The 22858-nt window shown below is 45.6% G+C and overlaps 1 long non-coding RNA gene across 1 annotated transcript; it reads left to right on the top strand.

The window, feature by feature from the left end:
* Window positions 1–459: 459 nt before the first annotated feature.
* Window positions 460–21134, top strand: LOC142310460 (uncharacterized). The gene is made up of 4 exons (XR_012754160.1): window positions 460–825; window positions 909–1006; window positions 1204–1294; window positions 20775–21134. It is a non-coding gene; the product is annotated as an uncharacterized LOC142310460 (long non-coding RNA).
* The last annotated feature ends 1724 nt before the right edge of the window (window positions 21135–22858 follow it).

Raw genomic sequence — 22858 nt, 5'->3', positions numbered from 1 at the left:
TTTTGCGTGATGAGCCGACGTTTCATTGATACCATTTTAGGTGCAATACTTTTATGGGTCGGTTTTGCTACTTCATTTCATGTTGACATTTTTTTTTACTGCGCAAATTATATCTTTCCTCCATTAATTTTCCATATGGACTCTCTTCTCTTTCACATTCAGGTTCTTATAATATCGAATCCTCTCGGTGATTTGATTCTATATAAGAGAATTCTCCTGATTGCCCCGTGAAGGATGGATATGGACAGGGACAAGATGGCGGAGAGGATATTACACCTCACCCTAGAGATCCTCTTCCGGCTTACTGGAGAGGTGAGAGATTCTGATGACGTCACATTACATCATTCTTATCTATGGGAATAACAGATGGACAGAACTGGAGAGGTGAGGACTCTGGAAATGTCTGGAGTGAGATTTATTACTGTGTCTCTCCATAACCAGGATTACACAGTAGTGAAGAAGACCTCTAGTGAGCGCTGTCAGGCCCCTGTGTCTGAGGGATGGGGAAGACCACTGAGCCCAATCACGGGGCCTCCACCTCACCCCCCAATACATGAGGACATCAATGAGCAGAAGATCCTAGAACTCACCTACAAGATGACTGAGCTGCTGACTGGAGAGGTGACACTGCTGGGAATGCTGGGACATTATACAGTAACGCTATGAAGGGATCGGGGTGACGGTATCATTGTATGTGTCAGGTTCCTATAAGGTGTCAGGACGTCACCGTCTATTTCTCCATGGAGGAGTGGGAGTATTTAGAAGGACACAGAGATCTGTACAAGAACGTCATGATGTAGGTTCCCCAGCCCCTCACATCACCAGGTAATAGACAGGACTAAATACACACGGCCTATAATTATCTGTATGTAAGGAATGAATTCAGTCCCTGTATGTGTCTCCTCCAGTTCTATCCAGTAAGAGGACAACACCAGAGAGATGTCCCCGTCCTCTTCTCCCACAGGACTGTAAACAAGAAGATCCCGATGTTCCTCAGGATCATCAGGTAGATGGAGAGAAGGGGCCATGAAATCTCCCTATGATGTGTAGACGGCTGTGAAGGTCTTGTGCTCAGTCTTGTTTTATCCTCCAGTATTATATGTGTTATACTTGTGTAATGAGAGCGGTGGAGATGGCAGGATTAGAGCTGATCATAGATGGGACTTCTCCATCTGTCTGTGACTTTTACAATATTTGTTTCAGGGGGAAGATCTGCCCCATATTAATACTACAGAGACATATGTGAGGGGTGATGAGCGGAGTAAAGAGGAGATTCCTACAGATAACCGCCCAGGTGAGTAGTGACCACTAAATGCAGAGAAGTCACAGATTCTTCTCAGTCACCGGCTGTGGCTGCTTTATCAGGGTTGTAGTCCGGCCATATCAAATTGTCACCATTCTGCTGCTAGACCACCACATTCTCCTCCACCCAAAACTGTCCCCATTATTTTGGGCATTGGACGCCCTTCTGTGGGAGTGAAATCTGTATCAGGCCGGAATCACACTTGCGAGTGTCTCGTTTAATCACCCGTCATGGCCGCACACTCTCTGGACAGGAGTGTTTCAGCTGCGTAGAGATACATGCAACCGACTTGCTCCTGTCAGGAGAGTGTGCGGCCATGCCGGGTGATTCAATGAGAGACTCACGCGAGTAAAGCTATGTGCGCACAGTGCGTTTTTCGCGGCATTTTTGCGCGTTTTTCGGGTGCGTTTTTGGCCTTAAAACTGCAGGACTTTGCTTCCCCAGCAAAGTCTATGAGTTTTCATTTTTGCTGTCCGCACACATCTGTTTTTTTTTACCTGCGTTTTTGAGTTAAAAAAAAAAATGGACATGTCAGTTCTTTCCTGCGTTTTTCTGCGTTTTCCACCCATGCAATGCATTTGAAAAACGCAGCAAAACGCAGAGATCAAAAACGCAGCAAAATGCAGCCAAAAACGCACCAAATCGCGGCAAAAACGCATGCGTTTTTTGATGCGTTTTTTCGACGCAGGTGCGTTTTTGTGCGTTTTTAGCGGCCAAAAACGCACAAAAACGCAGCGTCAAAAAGACGCAGTGTGCGAACCTAGCCTTACTCGCGAGGCACTCACAAGTGTGACTCCGGCCTCAGCCAGATCCTACAAGTAAGATCCATACTATCCGCTGAAATTAGAAGATGTTGACCCTTAGCTGCCCAGATCTCTAATCTGTAAAGCCAAATGACAGTGTACATAGAGTGTGCAGACAACTTAGAAAATCATGGGAAGAAAAATGTAATCTGTATGGTGGACCCCTAAGAGAAAGCGGAGCGTAATGATGCTGGTGACCTCCTAGATTCTTAGTTTGGTGCCGTGTTCTCCAGGTGAATAAAGATTGATTAGTATTGCCTATAGTCACAGTTTTCTCTATAGTAGTTAGTACCAAAGACGCTTTTATTTCATGGCTTTCCACTGCAGCCAGTTTTCTGCTCCTATCCAGGCCCCATTTCTCCAATCTGACACCTTTATAATGCTTAATCTAATTCCAGTGTTTGAGATTTTTTTCTGTGGCACATTTTACTTTATTTTAGTTGTAATGTTAGGTTGATTTGTTCTCCATTTACCGTATTTTTCGTTTTATAAGATGCACCCCAAATTTAGAGATTAAAAAAAGGTAAAAATAAAAATATGGGGTCCGTTTTATAATCTGGTGATGTCTTACTGGGGAGGTGGGACGGCAATGGGGGTCACAGGAACCAGGGTTGGTATAAAAGTATGGCAGCGATGCTATCGGCGGTGCAGAGGGGGACCCAGATACTCACTGTGGGCTGCAATGCTGCACGATGCTGGGGTAGCTGGCGCTGCACGATGCTGGGGTAGCCGACGATGCTGCGGCTCGCTGCGCGATGCTGATGTACTACTATTCTGAAGATATCAGTAGTGAGAGCTTCAAAGAAATGGCCGCCGCAGTCGTGCATGCACAGAGGAGAGCTTCAGCTCCGTCTGTGCACGTGCCTACTCTGGGCGCCATTATTTGAAAGCCCTTATCGCCTACATCTTCAGAATGGCCCGTACCTCGCAGAACAGGGCCGTCCGCCACCGACGCCGCGCAAAGCCTCGCAGAGCAGACCTGGCCACCCGCCCACCGCTGCCGCACAGAGCCTCGCAGAGCAGGGCCGCCCACCGCTGCACAGAGCCTCGCAGCACTGCCTGCCACCGCACACAGCTGGGCCGCCCTCCGCTGCACAGAGCTTCGCAGAGCTGGGCCACCCGCCACTGCACAGAGCCTCGCAGAGCAGGGCTGCCTCCTACCGCACAGAGCTGGGCCGCCCGCCACTGCACAGAGCCTCGCAGAGCAGGGCTGCCTGCTACCGCACAGAGCTGGGCCGCCCGCTGCTGCACAGAGCCTCGCAGAACAGGGGCTGCCTACCGCTGCACAGAGCAGGGCCGCCCGCCACTGCACAGAGCTTCGCAGAACAGGGGCTGCCTACCGCCGCACAGAGCAGGGCCACCCGCCGCTGTACAGAGCCTCGCAGAGCAGCAGGGCTGCCTGCCGCCGCACAGAGCAGGGCCGCCCACCACTGCACAGAGCCTCGCAGGGCTGCCTGCCACCGCACAGAGCAGGGCCACCCGCCACTGCACAGAGCCTCGCAGAACAGGGGCTGCCTACCACCGCACAGAGCAGGGCCACCCGCCGCTGCACAGAGCCTCGCAGAACAGGGGCTGCCTACCGCCGCACAGAGCAGAGCCGCCCGCCGCTGTACAGAGCCTAGCAGAGCAGGGCTGCCCACCACTGCACAGAACAGGGCCACTTGCTGCTGACCCCTCTCCACCACCCCCTGGTAAGCTACATTCGGATTTTAAGACGCACCCCTCGTTTTCCTCACACATTTTTGGGAGGCAAAGTGTGTCTTATAATCCGAAAAATACGGTATTAAAAAAAAAATCCTGAAATTCAATAGCAATATAAAAGAATTAGAAGTGATCAAACATTGCATTTGATGCTCGTAAAACAAATAGTGATACCACAATATATAGTTAGTAAATAGCATTTACCGTATTCTGCTTTAAGGGCTTTTTACATGCAGCGATGTCGCTACCAAAAGCACCCGCCCCCGTCGTTTGTGCGTCGCGGGCAAATCGCTGGCCATGGCGGACAAAATCACTAGTACCCGTCGCACATACTTACCTTCCTAACGATGTTTCTGTGGCCGACAAACAGTTTCTTTTCTAAGGGTGCGGTTCATGCGGCGTCACAGCGAGGTCACACGGCAGGCGTCCAATAGAAGCGGAGGGGCGGAGAGCAGCCGCATTAAAGTCACGCCCACCTCGTTGCCGGAGGACGCAGGTACGGTGTTGTTCGTCATTCCTGGGGTGTCACACGTAGCGATGTGTGCTGCCTCAGGAACGACGAACAACCTGCGTCCAAAATCAGCAACGACATTTGGGAAATGGACAACGTGTCAACAATCAACGATTTGGTGAGTATTTTGCATCGTTAGCAGTCGCTCGTACGTGTCACACGCAACGACGTCGCTAATGAGGCCGGATGTGTGTCACGAATTCCGTGACCCCAATGACATTTCGTTAGCGATGTCGTTGCGTGTAACGGGGCCTTTAGTCTAAATGACTACTTTGACTCGACAAGCAGTCTCTGGAAATTAGCACAGAGTGGATGTTGTAGAGCGAAAATTGCAAATATGCCATTTTAGTGGCCAATACAGTGTCCAGCTTGAGCTCCATGGGAAACACACACCGTAAATGTTTATGTGGTTTCTTGCAATGCCAAATATGGCTCTGGCCGGTGATGAGGATTTCTAGATAAATTCACTTGCCAAATTCTCCTTGATTTACTTGGACATGGCTAGAGTCTCTGCCTAGGACAGAGGGCAGATAAGGCAGTGGGGAGGTAAGGAAGCAGGAAGTAGGTCAATAGGCTGTATTTTTGCTCTATTACAAACAAGAGAGATTTACGACCAGAGTCCAAGGTACAAAAGTGAAAAAGCTTTATTGGGTGGATAGGTGCGGAGCGGCACAAAACAAGTGTGGACATCGGCAGGTGATCTTATCAAACTGCTAACAAATCATTAACAATCCATACATATAATGTGCAGTAATTGCATATAAACCAATTTGCATATGTACACAATCAAGTAATCAGCAGTCCGCCAGGAAAGCCGCATAAAATATTAACTTCAATAAATAAGGGTCCCAATCTAGGACAGAGAACCTCCTATAAGAATCATGGCAATCACATACAATGTGTATTGGATAATCCAATTCAAAATAGCAAAATAGATTGCACAATATTTAAGGTAAAGAGTGGAGGAGGGCGCGCATGAATATCATTCCACATACTCGACCCATGCACGGGGTGTGAGTGTGTTGGTGCACAAATCCATCCCGTTCTCATGTACCAAATCAGTGATTGACCCGGGGGGCAGATTTGTATGCTTGCTTTGCACACTGTATGGTATACAATTTATTCTGGTTGCGATATATATCCCTCCACCATATTCAGTCGAACCGGTAAAAAGGATATTGTCTATTTTAGATTCCCTTCCATCTGTGCCGACGCTTTTGATAGGGGATTTTAATAATTACTTACATCCCTATCTAGATAAATTACACTCGGGAAACATATCGGAGAACGCCGCCCCGACTTCATTTGCTAGAATGCTAACAGAGCTGGGTTTTGTAGATCTTTGGCGTGCCCAACACCCCACAACCAAACAATTCTCCTGTTACTCTAGCTCCCACCACACCATGTCACGGATAGACCTGGCTATTGGAAACGCACTTATGGCCTCATATACACAAAAGGTGGTCTACCTACCTAGAAGCGTATCTGATCACTCACCATTACATGTTACGCTTGCATGGGGAAACCCCCTCGCTCTGCCCAGGCCTATCTGGAAACTTAATCCCTTCTGGATCCAGCTTATTGGGGGATCTTTATATGATAACATTCTGGAATACTTTCATCTTAATGAGTGCTCTGCACCGCCACACATAGTTTGGGACTCTATGAAAGCTGTGGTAAGGGGCATATATATTAGAGAAATATGCATACGCAAAAATCAAACCAAATGTTACACCCAGAGTCTGATTCAGGAGGTATCTGATGCGGAGGCTGCTCAACCCGACAGTAGAAACTAAAAACACTCTAGAGAAGGCACAGATGTCACTCAAAGAAAATCTCATGTCGGTGGCAGAAAATAAACGCTATTTCCTTAAACAAAATTATTTTATGGCGGCGGAGGGCGTGGGGCACCTACTGGCCACAGTCATTAGATCACAGGAAGGATCTTCCTATATAAATAGGTTAAAGACGGAATCGGGTGACTTTGTAACAGAAAGCGAGGATATAATAAGAGAAATAAAGAGGTATTATATGCGGCTATACACATCAGACTGTGACCTCACGGAGACTGAGATTGAGCAGTATTTGGATGCTCTGTCTCTTCCTACACTGAGTGATGTAAACAGGGAATTGCTGGACCGGGACATCTCATTGGAAGAACTGGAGGAAGCGCTTGGCCAGACACAAAATGAAAAATCTCCGGGAACGGATGGCCTGCCTGGCGAGTTTTATAAAACTTATGCACCCTTACTGCTACCCAAACTACTTAAGGTATTTGAAGAATCTGAAAGGCAGTGGGTCCTCCCGCCCTCTATGAGGGAAGCCTTAATAGTCTTAATATTAAAACCCGGAAAAGATCCAGAGATCCCGGATTCGTATCGCCCAATTTCTCTCCTACAAACAGACATTAAATTGCTGGCCAAGGTGCTCGCCAATAGGATGTCCCGAGTCATCTCATCTATAGTGCAGAGTGATCAGACAGGATTCATTCCATGCAGAGCCACATCTATGAATCTCCGGAAATTATATTTGGGAATTCAACATAGTTCTGAGGTACCGGGGGAAAGGGCAATTTTGTCATTAGACGCCGCTAACGCGTTCGATAGCCTTGAATGGGAATATATGTGGGCTGTACTTCGGAAAATGGGCTTTGGACATAGATTCATAAATTGGGTAAAACTTCTATTTGACTCACCGGTGGCGAAGGTTAGGGTTAATGGCAGGGTCTCCGAGTCTTTTCCTCTTGGAAGAGGTACTAGACAGGGGTGCCCGCTTTCACCCTTGCTATTCGCGACTGCAGTGGAGCCGTTGGCAGTGGCAATACGGAAATCCAGGGAGGTAGAGGGATTTCGGTGTGGAGCCGTGGAACAAAAGATATCATTATACGCAGACGATCTACTCTTATATTTAGACAGGGTACGTTCCTCGATTTTGCCGGCAATGAATATCATTCGGGAATTTGGACAGAGGTCTGGTCTACGAATCAACTGGTCCAAGTCGGCTTTAATGCCATTGGACCCCCTTCCGGGGGACTTTTCGGACTTACAGATTCCAGTTCCTGTGGTCCGGGAGTTTAAATATCTGAGAGTAATTGTCAGCCCAATCCCGAAGAATTTCCAGGCCCTAAATCTGGAACCCCTGTTACAGCGATTCAGAGCAAAAGTGCATACCTGGTGCCGTTTACCGCTATCAAATATCGGCAGATCCAATTTAATTAAAATGGTAATGATGCCACAATTACTATACCTTATACATAATTCTCCAGTGTGGATATGTAGGGAATTTTTTGTAAAAATTAATACAATATTCCGGGAACTTATTTGGAAGAAAAAGCAAGCTAGGATTCGACTAGAAGTGCTACAGCGGGGAAAGGAGGAGGGAGGACTGGCGGTACCAAACCCATATATATACTATATAGCCTCCCAGATGCAACATCTGAGGGGTTGGGGCAAAGAAGGAGGGTATGATACCAGTGGTGATATAGTGAGAGAGGGATCAGTATGGAAGCACCCAGGTTGCCGGTTGGATGTGGGACAAAGACAGATAAATGGGGTACGATATCCCACACTGGCTATGATATTCCGGGTGTGGGACAGGGGTAAGTCTCTTCTGGGGATAAGCGGACCTACAGAGCTCTGGCCACTGTGGCAGAACCCCGACTTGCCAGAAATTAAAAAATTAGTAGGGTTCAGAGGATGGGAGGATAAAGGGATCCATTTAGTGTCACAAGTATTACAAAATAATACTCAAAAAGCTTTGAACAACTGAGAACGGAGTTTCACCTTCCACATGTCTTCTTTTATCAGTATTTGCAGCTGAGACACGCACTGGAAAGACAGAGGAGGACAAACCCGGTAACAGTGACACATAATCAAACATTACATAGGCTGCTTACATCTGAGTCCTCTAAGGGTCTTATTTCGGAACTATATAAAAAATTACTACCTGCCCATTTGGAAACACATCCATTGATTGTTAAAAGCAAATGGGAACGAGACGTCGGTCCCCTGACGGAAGGCCAGTGGTCTGATATATTGGAACAAGTTCCTAAACTGGCGGTATCGGAGTGCCAAAAGCTGTCTCAAATATATCTCATCCACAGGGTATATAAAACTCCCAGTCTACTATTTAAGATGGGACTCAGACCAAACACACAGTGTGTTAGGTGTGGACAGGATGATGCCCATTTGATGCATGTTATGTGGGAGTGTGGACACATTGGTGATTTCTGGAACCAAACCCTGGGACTTATAGATCAAATATATCATATCACAATACAACCGTCGCCCCGCCTGTGCCTGTTGAGTCTGTGGGAAGGAGAAGTGGATCCGGATTCTCCAACAGCTCTGGGAATAGCACGTATCATGTACCAAGCAAGAAAGCTACTTGCATATCACTGGTTAGACCCTCTACCACCAACATTACCAGAGCTCAAAAACAAATTAAATAACGTCATAAGATTGGAAAGGGGAGTTTATTTAAAAAGAAAAACATTGAAAAAGTGTTACAACATTTGGCGGCCATGGATGGAGTTGCCGGGCCTACCCTCTAGTGCACTGGTTCGGGATGCAATGCTGTGCCTGCAGTGATGGCATGTTTGAGGAAGGGAATTAAAACTATTTTTTTCTGTGGCGAAGTGGACTTTGAATGAACCGGTGAGAGAGGACTGGAATGGTTTCATGGATGACTGCACGGAGAGGGAGGGGCAGGAGAGTATAGCAATATGATGTGGAGCGACACGGCTGATGGAGGAGGTGTTCCTGTTAGTCTGAGGCATTATTGCATAATTTAAGTTTTGTTTATTTGTAGAGCCACGAGGTTTGTAGGCTCAAGCTATATAATATAATTATGATTTGAGAACTCTATTATTATATTTACATACATGCAGAGAAAGAACCTGATTTATAAATCACATGTGTTTATCTGTTTATTGTTATCAGTTATATGAAAAGTGAAATACTCTCTGTATTGATCCCTAATGATTTAATAAAAAAAGATCTGATTTAAAAAAAAAAAAGAGTGGAGGAGGGACCCTAGCGCCCCAGACATCAAGGGGACAATGATTAATTCAAAAATGCCGCTGTTACCTGGAAAGATGTAATGATCAGTCAGAGCCTGTGTCCAACCCGACGGCCGTTTCGGCTATGAAGCCTTCGTCAGGGGGCGTGGTGCAGTGAGGGGAAGTGTGGCTTAAAACAGGGCGTCCGCCAATCATAGTAGATCAACACGGCCATGACGCGCGCAGCGCCCCGGGCAACCAGGGACGCTCGTCGCGCGCCGCGCCGTCCCCTGCCGGACATATCCGGTCACATGACCGCCACGTGTGCGCATCACATGGCGACCATGCGAGTGGACGTCACGCAGGGTAATTCAGCGAGGCACCGCGACCATGTCCTGGCGCCCGCGGCGCGCACGCATCAGCCGGAGCTACGAAACATATTGGAGGGGTAAGGACGGTATATGGCCAGGATATAAAGTTATGGGATATACCATGGTAGCATATATAGGGCAAAAACACTCATATAGGTAACATTGCCGTCATATATATTGTGTTATACATTGGTATCCAACATTATTTAAGAGTTACAACTCAGGCAGTTAACCACATTTAGATATGAAAAATAGAAATAGCTATAAATGGTAATATCCCGCGAAATAAATACAAAAATGACATGAAGCACAATGTCAAGAGACACCAATTATTGGAAAAAGTTGCTATAAAGGACCACAGAGCTATAGGTGAATATGTATATACGCGCGCACACACACACACACACACACACATACACGTACACACAAGCAAGCACACCCATGCATGTAAACATGCTCACACACATACACATAACCATATGTGTACACACACAAACAAAACCACATACATACATGTGTGCACACACCCATACACACACGTGCACACATGCATACATGCACACACACACTCTCATACACGCACACACACTCACTCGCACACATGCACACGCATGTGCACACACACACACATACACACTCGCACACAAACAATGTGCACTGCACATACATACGTGTGCATGTATGTGTACGTGCGCGTGCATGCGCACACACACACACAAAAACCAAAGCTACGAATAAACATCACATAGGGAAGGTCAAAGATTCATATATCCGCTTCTTTATTCCCATAAGATATTTCTTGTTCGATCATGCAATACCAGATCCCTGGTCATTCAAGGTGCTTCGGCCGAACATATAAATCGAAGTCACATGCAGGACGCATCCTACAAGAGAAGGGAGGACGCCTGAATAAAATAATAAAAGAAAAACACGTATAAATATACTATAATAAAAACAATAAGGGAAAGAAACCCCCTCAAAAAAGAACCACGACCATCACAAAAATGAGGTATAGGAGATATTTTCATTTAAACCCATAGGGTAGAGAGTTTTTAGAGTCCAAATCCATCTGGCCTCCATCCTGGCCAATCTCGGACTAATCTTGCCACCACGGATGTTAGAATCGAGATGGTCAATACCCCTGACCCGTAGCAACGTCGGATTAGACTGATGATATTGTCTAAAGTGACGTGGGATAGTTTTTAAAGATGAAATATCTAGGCAATCTGCTGCTGCAGCTATCCCATTCACGTGCTCACGAATGCGCACCTTGAATTGCCTAGTCGTCAAACCGACGTAGATTTTGGGGGAGGGGCAGGTGGCATAATAAACTACCGCCATCGTAGTGCAAGTGATGTGTTTTTTGATGGAAAAAGTATGTTCCCCCATGGAGTCGGAGAATGAATCAGTCCTGTCCACATTTGGACAGGCTACACAACGGCCACAAGGTGCACAGCCAGTGCGAGGCGTCACAGGGCCAAACGGAGAGGGCTGAGTGACTCCCTTATAGTGGCTGGCAACAAGATGGTCGCGTAAATTTTTAGATCTCCGAATGCTCAACATGGGCCTGTCCGGAATTATTTTGGCCAGGATCGGATCGGCCTCCAAGATGGGCCAAAATTTCTGCAGACACGATCTCATCGCTGGAAATTGACCATGATAGTCCGTGACAAATCTTAAAGTATCACATACTTTGGATCTCTTGGGAGCGTATAGCAGGGAATGACGAGTAGAGTGTCTTGCCCTGTTATAGGCTCTCTTGACACATCACTTGCTGTAACCTCTTGCATAGAATCTATGCTTAAGGTCGACGGCTCTTTTTTCGAAATCCAGATCAGTGGAACAGATCCTACGGAGTCGCAGGAACTGGCCCACTGGAATGGACCGAATCATGTGGCCAGGATGTGAAGAGGACTCATGCAAAAGCATGTTCCCCGCAGTCTCTTTCCGATTAGATGTCGGTTTGAATGATATTATTAAGATCCTTTTTGACAATGACATCAAGGAAGTCGACGGACTGTGCGTGGTGGGTATAGGTGATACGGATATTCAAATTATTGGAGTTGAGGATTTCCATAAACTCATGGAGTTCAGTCTCCGTACCCTGCCAGATCAAAAAGATGTCATCGATGTACCGTGTCCAAAAAAGGACACGGTCCATCGACGGCAGCTGATCCGACAGGAAGAGGTCTCACTCCCACAGCCCCAGGAACAGGTTGGCATACGAGGGGGTGAAAGAGGCCCCCCTTGCTGTTCCCTGGAGCTGCATATAGAAGGACCCCTTGAATACAAAAAAATTGTTTGTTAAGGTGAACTTCAACAACTCCATTATCAGGGCCACCATGTCTATGGGTGTATTGGACATTTCTAAGAAATATCGAGTAGCCCGAAGTCCGTCACAGTGTTTGATACTGGTGTACAGGGATTCTACATCTCCTGTCACCAGTAATGTATCCCCTCCCACACAGAGTCCGTCGACCTTCCTAAGGAACTCGCCAGTGTCCTTAATGAAGGATGGCAGGCCCTCCACAAGTGGCTGAAGTTTGGTATCAATCCAGCGATTCACATGCTCCAAAAAATTCCCTCTGCCTGAGACAATCGGTCTCCCTGGTGGCACATTAATGTCCTTGTGGATCTTCGGCAGAAGGTATAGGGTGGGAATCGCTGGTTCAATAACCTGAAGAGCCGAAGCCAGCTCCTTGGTGACAACATTGCCATCTAGCGCTGTTTTAAGGGTCCTCTGAAGCAGTGTGGTAAAAGCAGACAAAGGATTATAGGTCAGTTTTTTATAACAGACCCTATCCCGTAACTGTCTGAATGCTTCCTTTTCATAGAGGTCCCTTGGCCAGACGACAACGTTCCCACCCTTGTCTGCTGGCTTCAGTATCACATCAGGTAGGGACCGCAACTCCCGCAACCTAATCCGTTCCTGCCGAGTTAGGTTATCATGTAAAATGCCAGATGGAATGCCGTCAAATTCTTTGGAATGTAAAGGTAGTCTTAGCCTGCTTCTTGTTCAAGACATCTGTGTAGGCCCAGTAAGCAGATGGCAGACCCAGAAGATTTGAGGGCATCACTGGTAGTTGGGCAGCACGGACTAGAACGAGACATTTTTCATGACCGGACAGACTCCATCTGAGTATATCACCAGATTTCCAGGCCAAGACAGGCTCATGCATCTAAAGGTACAGCATACCCAGTCGAAGTGGGTGCGACAGCCCTGGAAGCACATAGAAGGCGATCTTCTCTGAGTGCAGCATTCTCACCCAGAGCTCAACTTCCTTGGTGAAGAACAGGAGATCCTCGGACAGAAGATTTCCAACCTCGGACGACACTGCTATATGAGATTGAATTCACTGGATGGGAATCTGTTGTTATCCACAATGGCATTTTGTATGAAGTTCCCAGTTAAACCAGAGTCCGTATTGGTTGACTCAGTGAATTGGGTGCACACAGGACAAGGACACGGATCTGGAAAAGTACAGAGAAGACTTCATCTCAAATAGGGTAGCCTATCCTATGGAACCTAAGCTTGGTAGTTTCCTAGGACAGAAATAGATCAGGTGAGTAGGATTTCCGCAGTAGAAGCATCCCTCTGTGGTGCGACGGTCCACTGGACGAGGCTTTGAAAGGTTCATACGATCTACCCCATGCGCTCAGGGGAAGCAGCGGGAACCATGGATACCGGCATGATGGGTAGGAGCCAGGCGCAAAGATCATGGTTTGCCTCTCTGGGGCATTCTTGGAATCTGAGATCTATGCAGCCAGAGATACCCGTTGTCCAGCGAAGAAGGCACATCATGGTCTGCCAATTCATCCTTGATTCTTCTGGATAGACCCTCACAGAAATCACCCATCAGTGCTTTGTTATCACAGCATAATTTGGAGCACAAAGTGCAAAATGGATTGGTATAGGACTTCCGGTTCCGGCGCTGTGATGTGAGGATGCAGGGATCTGAGCTCCGCAACTTACCCGGCCACAGATCGACTCTGAAGGACACACAGCTACAGAGAGAGGCAGAGAAAGAGTGCCGGACAGCGGGGGACGCTGGCACATGGAGCGGTAACTTCTTAGAAGCGGCGGCAGACAGGACACGGAACGGCAGAGGGGGAGAGCACAGAGCGGGATCCCAAGATGGCGCGGCGAGCACGGGGCCTGGAGGCCTGAAGGAAGGTGAGCGCTGCATGATGGAGGAGGAGGGGGTGGCACAGAGCGGCAAGCCGGCAGCACACGAGCCCTGCCCGATCACAGACTTGCAGATAGACTACTCGCGACTTGCGGGGGAAGTGGCAGCTTATCTGGCAGACAGGATAAAGCCATCCCTGGAGGACATGGTCCGGGCGGCGCTCTCCCCCATACAGGAGCAAATTATCCAGCAGGGAACTAGGCTGTCTGAAATAGAGCAGAGACTCTCAGACACAGAGGATGAGGTGGCAAAGCTGAAGGGACAACTCCAGGAGGCCATAACAGGGTCCCAGAATATGAAAGATAAACTGGAGGACCTGGAAAACCGCTCCAGAAGAAGCAATTTAAGACTTGTAGGGCTGCCAGAATCCATAAATATGAAGCAGATGGACAGCATATGTGAGTCTGAGCTCCCTAAGGCGATGCAGGGTAGAAAGAGCACATAGGGTGGGCCCTGCAAGAGACCAGCCAGACCAGAGGAAAGCAGTGGGAAAGGAGGATGGCACAGGGACACCTGGAGTTAATAGACCACGCCAAGTAATCATAAAATACTTGGAATATAAAGACAAGGAGGAGCTCCTGCGAGCATTCAGGGGATGGAGAACCCCACTATATATACATGGACATAAAGTATGCTATTTGGAGACTACTCAGTGGAGGTCACCCGTAAACGCAAGGCCTTCAGTACAATCTGAACTGCACTGTACCGCAAAAACATAAAATTTCAGTTGCTGTATCCGGCACTACTGAGAGTGACACAACAAGATGGCTCCCTTTTCATAACCAAGGAACTGAAGGAGGCGGAGAGATGGCTGGGAAACCTCGAGGAGAGGGGGGGCCCGGGGAGAGCGGGGGAGAGGCAGAGCGGATTGTCTGGAGGAGGCGGAGAGGAGGAGCGGGCAGCGAGTGGGAGAGACTGGATGGACGGAGGGAGAGAGAGGAGAAATGACCACCCGGGGAGCCCCAAAGCCCAAAGAACAGCGACCAGCAAGCCTACGCAACAGAGGAAAGGGGACGCTTGAATGAAAGCCGAAGAAGATCTGGTATCACCTGCCGAGAGGGGGACATTTCGGGGGGGGGAGGGGATTGAGCCTGGAGGGCGCACCATTACCATGGCCCTGAGTAGTGAATGAGACTCATCGACATTTTACCTCCTGTTTTGGCTCCTCCCCCAACATCCCCCCCCCTTTTTTTTTCTTCTCTCTCTCTTCTCTTTTCTTATTTCTCTCTCATCTCCTCCCTTTCCTTCTGTCGTCTCTTCTCATCTTCCCTCTTCTCTTCTCTTATTTTTCCCTGTCTCCCCATCATACTTCTTTATATACTAATTCTATCGCCTCCCGCCCTTTGGGGTAACGGGAGCTTCACATGCCGCCGGAAGTCCTTTATTTCGCTCTTCCTTATTCGTCTTTTCACCTCTTTGTCTTCTCTATAGATAAGCAAACACTCTTCTAAACAAAAAAAAAAAAAAAAAGGTGACTCTAGGCAATTGCTAAATATAGACAAAGAAAGAGGAGATGGCGACTACTGAAGGGAATGACACTTGTGAAGGTTTTATTTTGCTGTATCGGTTAGAGGTTATAATGATATAATAGGATGAACGTTTAACTGGCTGGGAAAGAGTTGCGGAGAGGAGAGCACCACAGAAAAAATGGAAGTAAAATGGAAAATACGTAGGGTTGGGGGACAAATCCAAGGGTTGGGGGTTGTTAAGCGGGTTAGGGTAAGTGGTTGGGTTTGGGCAAAACATCGTCTAAGGCAGGGAAAAGACCAGGGAAAGGCGCCAAGACACACACAAGAGAGAACATATAGCGACATAAATGTCCCGAGATGTTGGGATAATGGTTAAATTAGTCACTTGGAACGTAAAAGGTTTGAAGTCTCCACATAAGCGCATGATGATATTACGACACCTTAAAAGACTGAAGGTAGATATCGCACTACTGCAGGAGACCCACCTGCAACAAGGGGATTTTTTTCGTATGCAAAAATTATGGGTGGGGGCGGTAGTCGGGTCGGGATCCCAGGGAAGGAAGGCAGGGGTAATGATCTTAATAAACAAACACTTTACTCACAAAATAGTGTCCCAAGACAGTGATGATGGCGGGAGGTACATACATATCAAATTAACTAGCCCACAGGGAGAGTTTAGTATACACAACATATACGCCCCTAATAACGAACAAAACGCCTTCTTTGACTTTATCACCAACAAATTGGGAGTGGATGTAGAACCAAATAAGATAGTGGGGGGAGATTTTAATGCAGTAGTTTCGAAAGAGGAGGATAGGAGGTATGGCAAGGAACAAGGTAGGCAGAGCAGGACTACAAAGAGTTTGATGGCCAAATTACTGGAAGACACAAATCTGCAGGACAGTTGGAGAACGCAACACCCATATGAACGTGAATTTACACACTACTCACACCCGCACGAAGCATGGTCAAGGATTGACTATATGTTAGTAGACCAAAGACTCTGGCACAGGGTCAAGGATGTAGACATAGAGAACATGGTTATATCCGACCACAGCCCGGTGACCTTAGACTTAAATGACAGAATACAGAGGGGCTCGGATTATATATGGAGATTTCCATCATTCTTACTCAAAGATAAAGATTTTATTAAAACATTAAAGGAGTGGTGGGAGGAATATTGCGGCACTAACAGCGGGCACAAGGAAGAGGCAATGCTATTCTGGGAAACAGCGAAAGTAGTATTAAGGGAGAGACTGATGGGGCATGTAGCCAAAATCAGGAAACAGACGCAAAAACATTACCAGGAGGCAAGCATTAGTTTGAGAGAGAAATACACAAGGTACCTAGAAAACAAATCCCAAAAAGCAAAAGAACAGTGGAAGGAAGCAAAACAAGAGTTTGACATGTGGGTAGGAAAACGAGAAGAACTAGTAAGGTCTCAGCAGGAGGTTGACTTGCACCGATTTGGCAATAAGGCAGGTAAACTGCTAGCTAACCTGGCAAAGGAAAGACGACCGTTGACGTTGATAGATAGTATGACAAGGCAGGATGGGACCAAATCGACGAATCTGCAGGAGATTAACCAGATCTTGTAGGAATACTATGCCAAACTATATAGTAAGGGGGATGAAAATGGAGAAGGAGGGAGGGAGTGGCTAAGGACATTAGGACTTACACAAATAACCGAGGACGAACTGACTAGACTGAACGCGGACATTACAATAGAGGAAGTGCAAACAACAATAGGAGAACTGAGTATACATAAAGCATCGGGGCCTGACGGGTTCAATGGGGAATTCTATAAAGTACTAAAGGAGGAAATATCACTGACGCTGACACGTATGTTTAATAAAATGTTAGGGGGTACGGGAATGTCTAGGCACCTTAACACGGCATATATAAAACTTTTACCCAAGGGAGACAAGAATTTGGACAATCCAACGAATTATAGACCAATCTCACTAATCAACCAAGACCTTAAACTAGTGGCCAAATTGATGGCCAATCGATTGGCAGAGGTATTACCAAGGCTAATCTCTCCCGCCCAATCGGGGTTTGTAAAGGGGAGAGCAGCCGTGACAAACGTAAGAAAGGCCATGATAGTAATGGACGCCATCAGACACAGGGATCTACAAGGAGGAGAATTTCCAGCCATGATCACGTTGGATGCTGAAAAAACATTTGATAATGTGCTGTGGCCATGGCTGGAAACAGTCCTAGATAACATGGGCTTCAGGGGAGCATTCAGAACATTTATAGGTATACTATATGCAAACCCTCAGGCAAGAGTGGCGACACCCGGATTTTTGTCACGACCCTTCTCTCTGACCAAGGGGACGAGACAGGGGTGCCCGCTGTCTCCTCTCTTGTTCAATCTAACCATTGAGCCATTATCAAAACTAATCAATGGAAGAGACTGCTTTGAGGGCATTCGCATTGGAACGGAAAAAGTACATTCAGCTCTATTCGCGGACGATATCATATTATTCATGAATAGACCACAGAATGACCTCTTAAAAACAATACAACAGAGAGATTTGGGTCTATGGCAGGTTTTAAATTGAACAAGACAAAATGTGAAATACTGTTTCTGAATGAGCGAACCATGTCATCCCTGAAAACCTATGGAATAGGGGATAACATATGTGGGATACCGATAGCAAAAACCCACCTTAAATACCTGGGGATCCAGATGGGACGCCAGCCTGCCTCCATAAACTTCAAACCGCTGATACAGAAAATAGAGCGAGAGTTAAAGATGTGGGAGGGGCTGCCGCTATCCCTGCTAGGTAGAAAACACCTATTAAAAATGATGAGTTTCTCGAAGCTGTTATACCCGATGCAGACTATCCCTATATTATTAAAGCATGCAGATGTAAATAGACTGAATAAAGCATTTACAAGCTTCCTATGGAAGAGAAAAAGACCAAGAATTAGGGCGGAAAAACTAATGCTACCATTGGAAAAGGGAGGAATCAAGATGCCAAATGTGAGAGGCTACAACCTTGCATGCTTGATGAGGCATGTAATAGACTGGCTGAGGAAGACAAGCTATGTTATGTTAGCTATTCTAACATAAAAATGGAAAGTGAGTACTGTAGACCATGGGACTTGGGGGCAATATTACACACGTCATTGGCCAATATTCCAAGGAAAATTAAGCACTCCCTGGTATGTAGAGATACGATAATGGCGTGGAAAGCAGTGAGGAAAAAGTTTAACCTGTCCTGGCGAATCTCCAAATACCTAAATATCTGGAATTTCCCGGAATTCCCAGCAGGGAGGGAAAACAAACTATTTCTAGAATGGAGAAATAAGGGGATCGGTGGGGTGAAGGATCTGCTCCATGAAACGGAACATAGATGGTTGACCCTTGAGGAGTTGGTGAACAGGTACGGGCTTTCCCCATTCCAAATCACAATACAAACAGGTGGAAAAGGGAATAATGGGACTATTGAGGGATGTTAGAAAAGAACAGGTAATGAATGAAATGGACCAATTCTTAATGAAGGACAAACAGGAGATTACTATCTCCTCCCTGTACAAAGATTTGAGAACAGCACTGGTACCACTGCACTCTGACCAGGTCTGGGGAGCGTGGGCACGACAATTGAAGGATACAGAGGCAGGGGAAAAGATATGGCAGGGATGGATGAGGATGAGGATGGAGGTGATTAATGAGGGCTAGAGGGACACACAGTTTAGATTAATGCATAGAGTAATTTATGGTTTTAACATCCCTACCAAGCAGACGATGAATAAAATAGAACATTGCCCCAAATGTAAACAGCCGAAAACGGACTTATACCACGGGATTTGGCAGTGCCCAGAAAGTCAGAAATTTTGGGGAAAAATGAAGACACTTATAGAAAAAATATGGGAAGTGGAAATGGAACTAGACCCATTGTTATGGATTTTCCATCACAGGACTAAACAAAAGGAAGAAGGAGGAGATACACGGGGGACCACGATTCCAAGACTCTTTCATAATATTGCTATGATAGGGAAAAAGGCTCTATTACGCAGATGGCTCGAGGAATCTGTTCCATCAGAGGAAGAAGTGGTCAATCAGATTAAAAAGCTGCTCAATATTGAACAGTTGGAAGCTGAAAGAAATAAGGACGAACTAACGGGAAAATTTTTTAAAAAATGGAAGAGATTTATTGTACAACAGTATGGAGTTGCAGAAATACGGAAAGTGGTATCTCCTTTCACTAATACGGAATGGTATCTACTGGGAGACTTGCAAGGCACATTGGGTAAGCTGAAAATACACACGCAGTAGAGACATGACAGTAGGGCGAGACGAGGGTTTCAGAGAAATGGGGCTTCAAACGGGAATCAGAATATAGAGGAGCTGTGTGTTCTTTCGTGACTTGTACTTGGTGTTTGTGTATTAAAAGTGTTGGGGGGGATAAAGTGGGAATACAAGAGGGTGGGTTAAGACAAGGGTGGGTAAACCGGTAAGGTGAATTTATTCTTGTTCAAATGTTAGACATATTGTAATGATTCTGAAAACTGAAATAAAATTTGTGTTTAAAAAAAAAAATGGATTGGTATACTGGCCTACGGTGAGAATTCCATGGCGAAGTCTAAGGAGCAGACATGCTGCAGAGGAAACTTAATTTTGTTTGTCAGATACCTTGGGAAACACCACCAGAAAGTTTTCAGCAAAACGACAGGATCAGTTCACTCCCATAATGGAGTAATGCAAGCAAGGGCATCGCCAGTCATGTGTGACATCATAAAAGATACTTTGGACCTGTCTGAAATGAACTAATAAGATAAAAGTTCAAAGGACAAGGAGCACTGATTTATTAATCCTCTGCATTGCTTGAGGTCACAGTCAAACTGCAAAGAGCAGACAGCAGAGGACCAAACCTTGGAGCCAGATATGCTACCGGGGTGGCGACCACAGCCGGGACAGGATTGGGGTAAGATGTTGGTGTCATGGCTTACAAGCGAGTGTCCACTGACCACAAGTAGGTCAGAATCTGGTCTTGTTATTCCCGTTGATGGACCATCTCATTCCGCATACCTGTGAGCTGAAGAGTACTGGAGCCTGCGTGATCCATGGTCTGGTAAAAGGGGAAGATCCCTTAAATACCTAGTTCCTCTCAGCCTATGGTCGAGAGGCATTTCTGGGTTAGGGCACGCTGGCCCTTTAAGAATAGGTACATGTGCCCTAAGCGTACTCCCAGGAAATCTGTCTGGCGTATGCAGGCCTTGGGAGACGGTGTCAGGGATCGGGGACGCAGACATGTGCCCTAAGCGTACTCCCAGGAAATCTGTCTGGCGTATGCAGGCCTTGGGAGACGGTGTCAGGGATCAGGGACGCAGAAGCCACTGCTGGGCGGCTGGGAGGGTATTTTATAAATGATATCCTTATTTGTATATATTATTATAAATATTTTTTATTCTTGGCAGATGACTGTACCAGGAGATCAGAGGCACGACTGACATCTTCAATTTTTAAATCAGATCACCTTGATGTCACACAAGATATAACTGAAGTGAATGCTGCTTTTCCAGATATACCATCATCTCTTCACCATAAAGATCTTTTATCTGATTCATTTAAACAAGTCCTACCTTTTGATTCATCACAGATTATTAAAAATACATGTCACAAAGGAGGCATTAAAAATCGAAGTGTTCTTACAACAAATAACCCATTTTCAACTTCAGAACATGGAAAAATCCATACAAAAATTTACACAGAGGAGAAAAGATTTTCTTCAGACTCTGGTAGTTACCAGAGTTATCATACAGGGGAGAAGCCATATTCCTGTTCAAAATGTGTCAAATCTTATTACCAAAAATGACATCTTGTTATGCATCAGAGAACTCACACTGGGGAGAAGCCTTTTCAATGTTCAGCATGTGGGAAATGTTTTCCAAATAAATCAAGTGTTGTTAAACACCAAAGAATTCACACAGGGGAGAAACCTTTTTCATGTTCAGAATGTGGGAGATGTTTTAACCAAAAATCGCATCTTGTTACACATCAGAGAACGCACACAGGGGAGAAGCCTTTTTCATGTTCAGAATGTGGAAAACATTTTTACCAGAAAACACATCTCATTTTACACCAGAGAACACACACAGGGGAGAAGCTTTTTTCATGTTCAGAATGTGGGAGATGTTTTGGAGATAAATCCTGTTTTGTTATTCATCAGAGAACTCACACAGGAGAGAAGCCTTTTTCATGTTCAGAATGTGGGAACTGTTTTGGAGATAAATCAACTCTTGTTATTCACCAGAGAACACACACAGGGGAGAAGCCTTTTTCATGTTCAGGATGTGGGAAATGTTTTGCACATAAATCAACTCTTGTTATTCATCAGAGAACTCACACAGGGGAGAAGCCTTTTTCATGTTCAGGATGTGGAAAATGTTTTGCATTTAAATCAAGTCTTGTTACACATCAGAGAACTCACACAGAGGAGCAACTATAAACATGTTCAGAATGTGAGAAATGTTTTGCAAATCAATCAAGTCTTGCTAAATGCCAAAGAATTCATACAGGGTGAAACGCTTGACATGTTTAGAATGAGGGAAATATTTTACACAAAAATTAATCCTTTTAAACATAACAATACTCACAAGGGTAGAAGCCATTATCATACCTAGAAGGTGAGAAATGTTTTACTTAAATTATAATTTGTTGACCACTAAGAAAAATTCACATGGGGAGAAACCATATATTTGACAAACTGAACAAGAAAACAGAAAAGAGACAAAGTAAAGGCAAGTAAGAAAACAAGAAAGGGAAAGCATGCTAGAAGTTACATTAGAATTATAATATATACAGTTACTAATAGACGTCTTTACAAAAAAAATCTGAAAAAAGGAATATTCCATGTGCATCGAACATGTCACATTGTTCTATACGGATATGAGTATTACAACCCTCCCCCCAAAAATACCCAACCTTCCTCCTCCCTCTCCTTCCTAACTCCCAATCTCAGCGATCTGCCATTGATTACAGTTACTTTCAGCGCACAATCTCCATGTCTGAACAATGTCTGTAACTTCTCTATACTACAATAATAAACATGTTCATATTGCAAATTACTATTTCCATCAACGATCCATTCCTTCTTTGTGGGAACATCTGCTGTGATTGAGTTTTTATAATCAGTTTCCACTAAGTTTAGTTGTTTTTTCATCATCATTGGGAACTGACCCCCTTCTCTATTACCCAATACACAGATTATAGGGTTTAGGGGAATTTGTAAATTCTTACTAAATTGTCCCAATAACCTGACACCAGAAACATATTTTTCAAATAAAATCTGAGTATCTAAACTAATGTTCTTCATTTCTTCTTCCTCCATTTCCTTTTTGCTGGAGCAGAGGTCGCCCAACCTGTTCCCTCATTATGGCATTAAATATCTTGGATACAATACTCTTATTACTGCAATTTCTCACTAACAAAGATTTAACTGTTTGTTCATTTTTCTAAAAGGATATCCATTTTTCCTCTGTAAAGGCCTTAAGCCCGCTTT

This window comes from Anomaloglossus baeobatrachus, chromosome 5 (genome assembly GCF_048569485.1).
Source record: "Anomaloglossus baeobatrachus isolate aAnoBae1 chromosome 5, aAnoBae1.hap1, whole genome shotgun sequence".
NCBI lineage: Eukaryota > Metazoa > Chordata > Amphibia > Anura > Aromobatidae > Anomaloglossus > Anomaloglossus baeobatrachus.
This window is presented reverse-complemented; position numbering and strand designations above follow the sequence as displayed.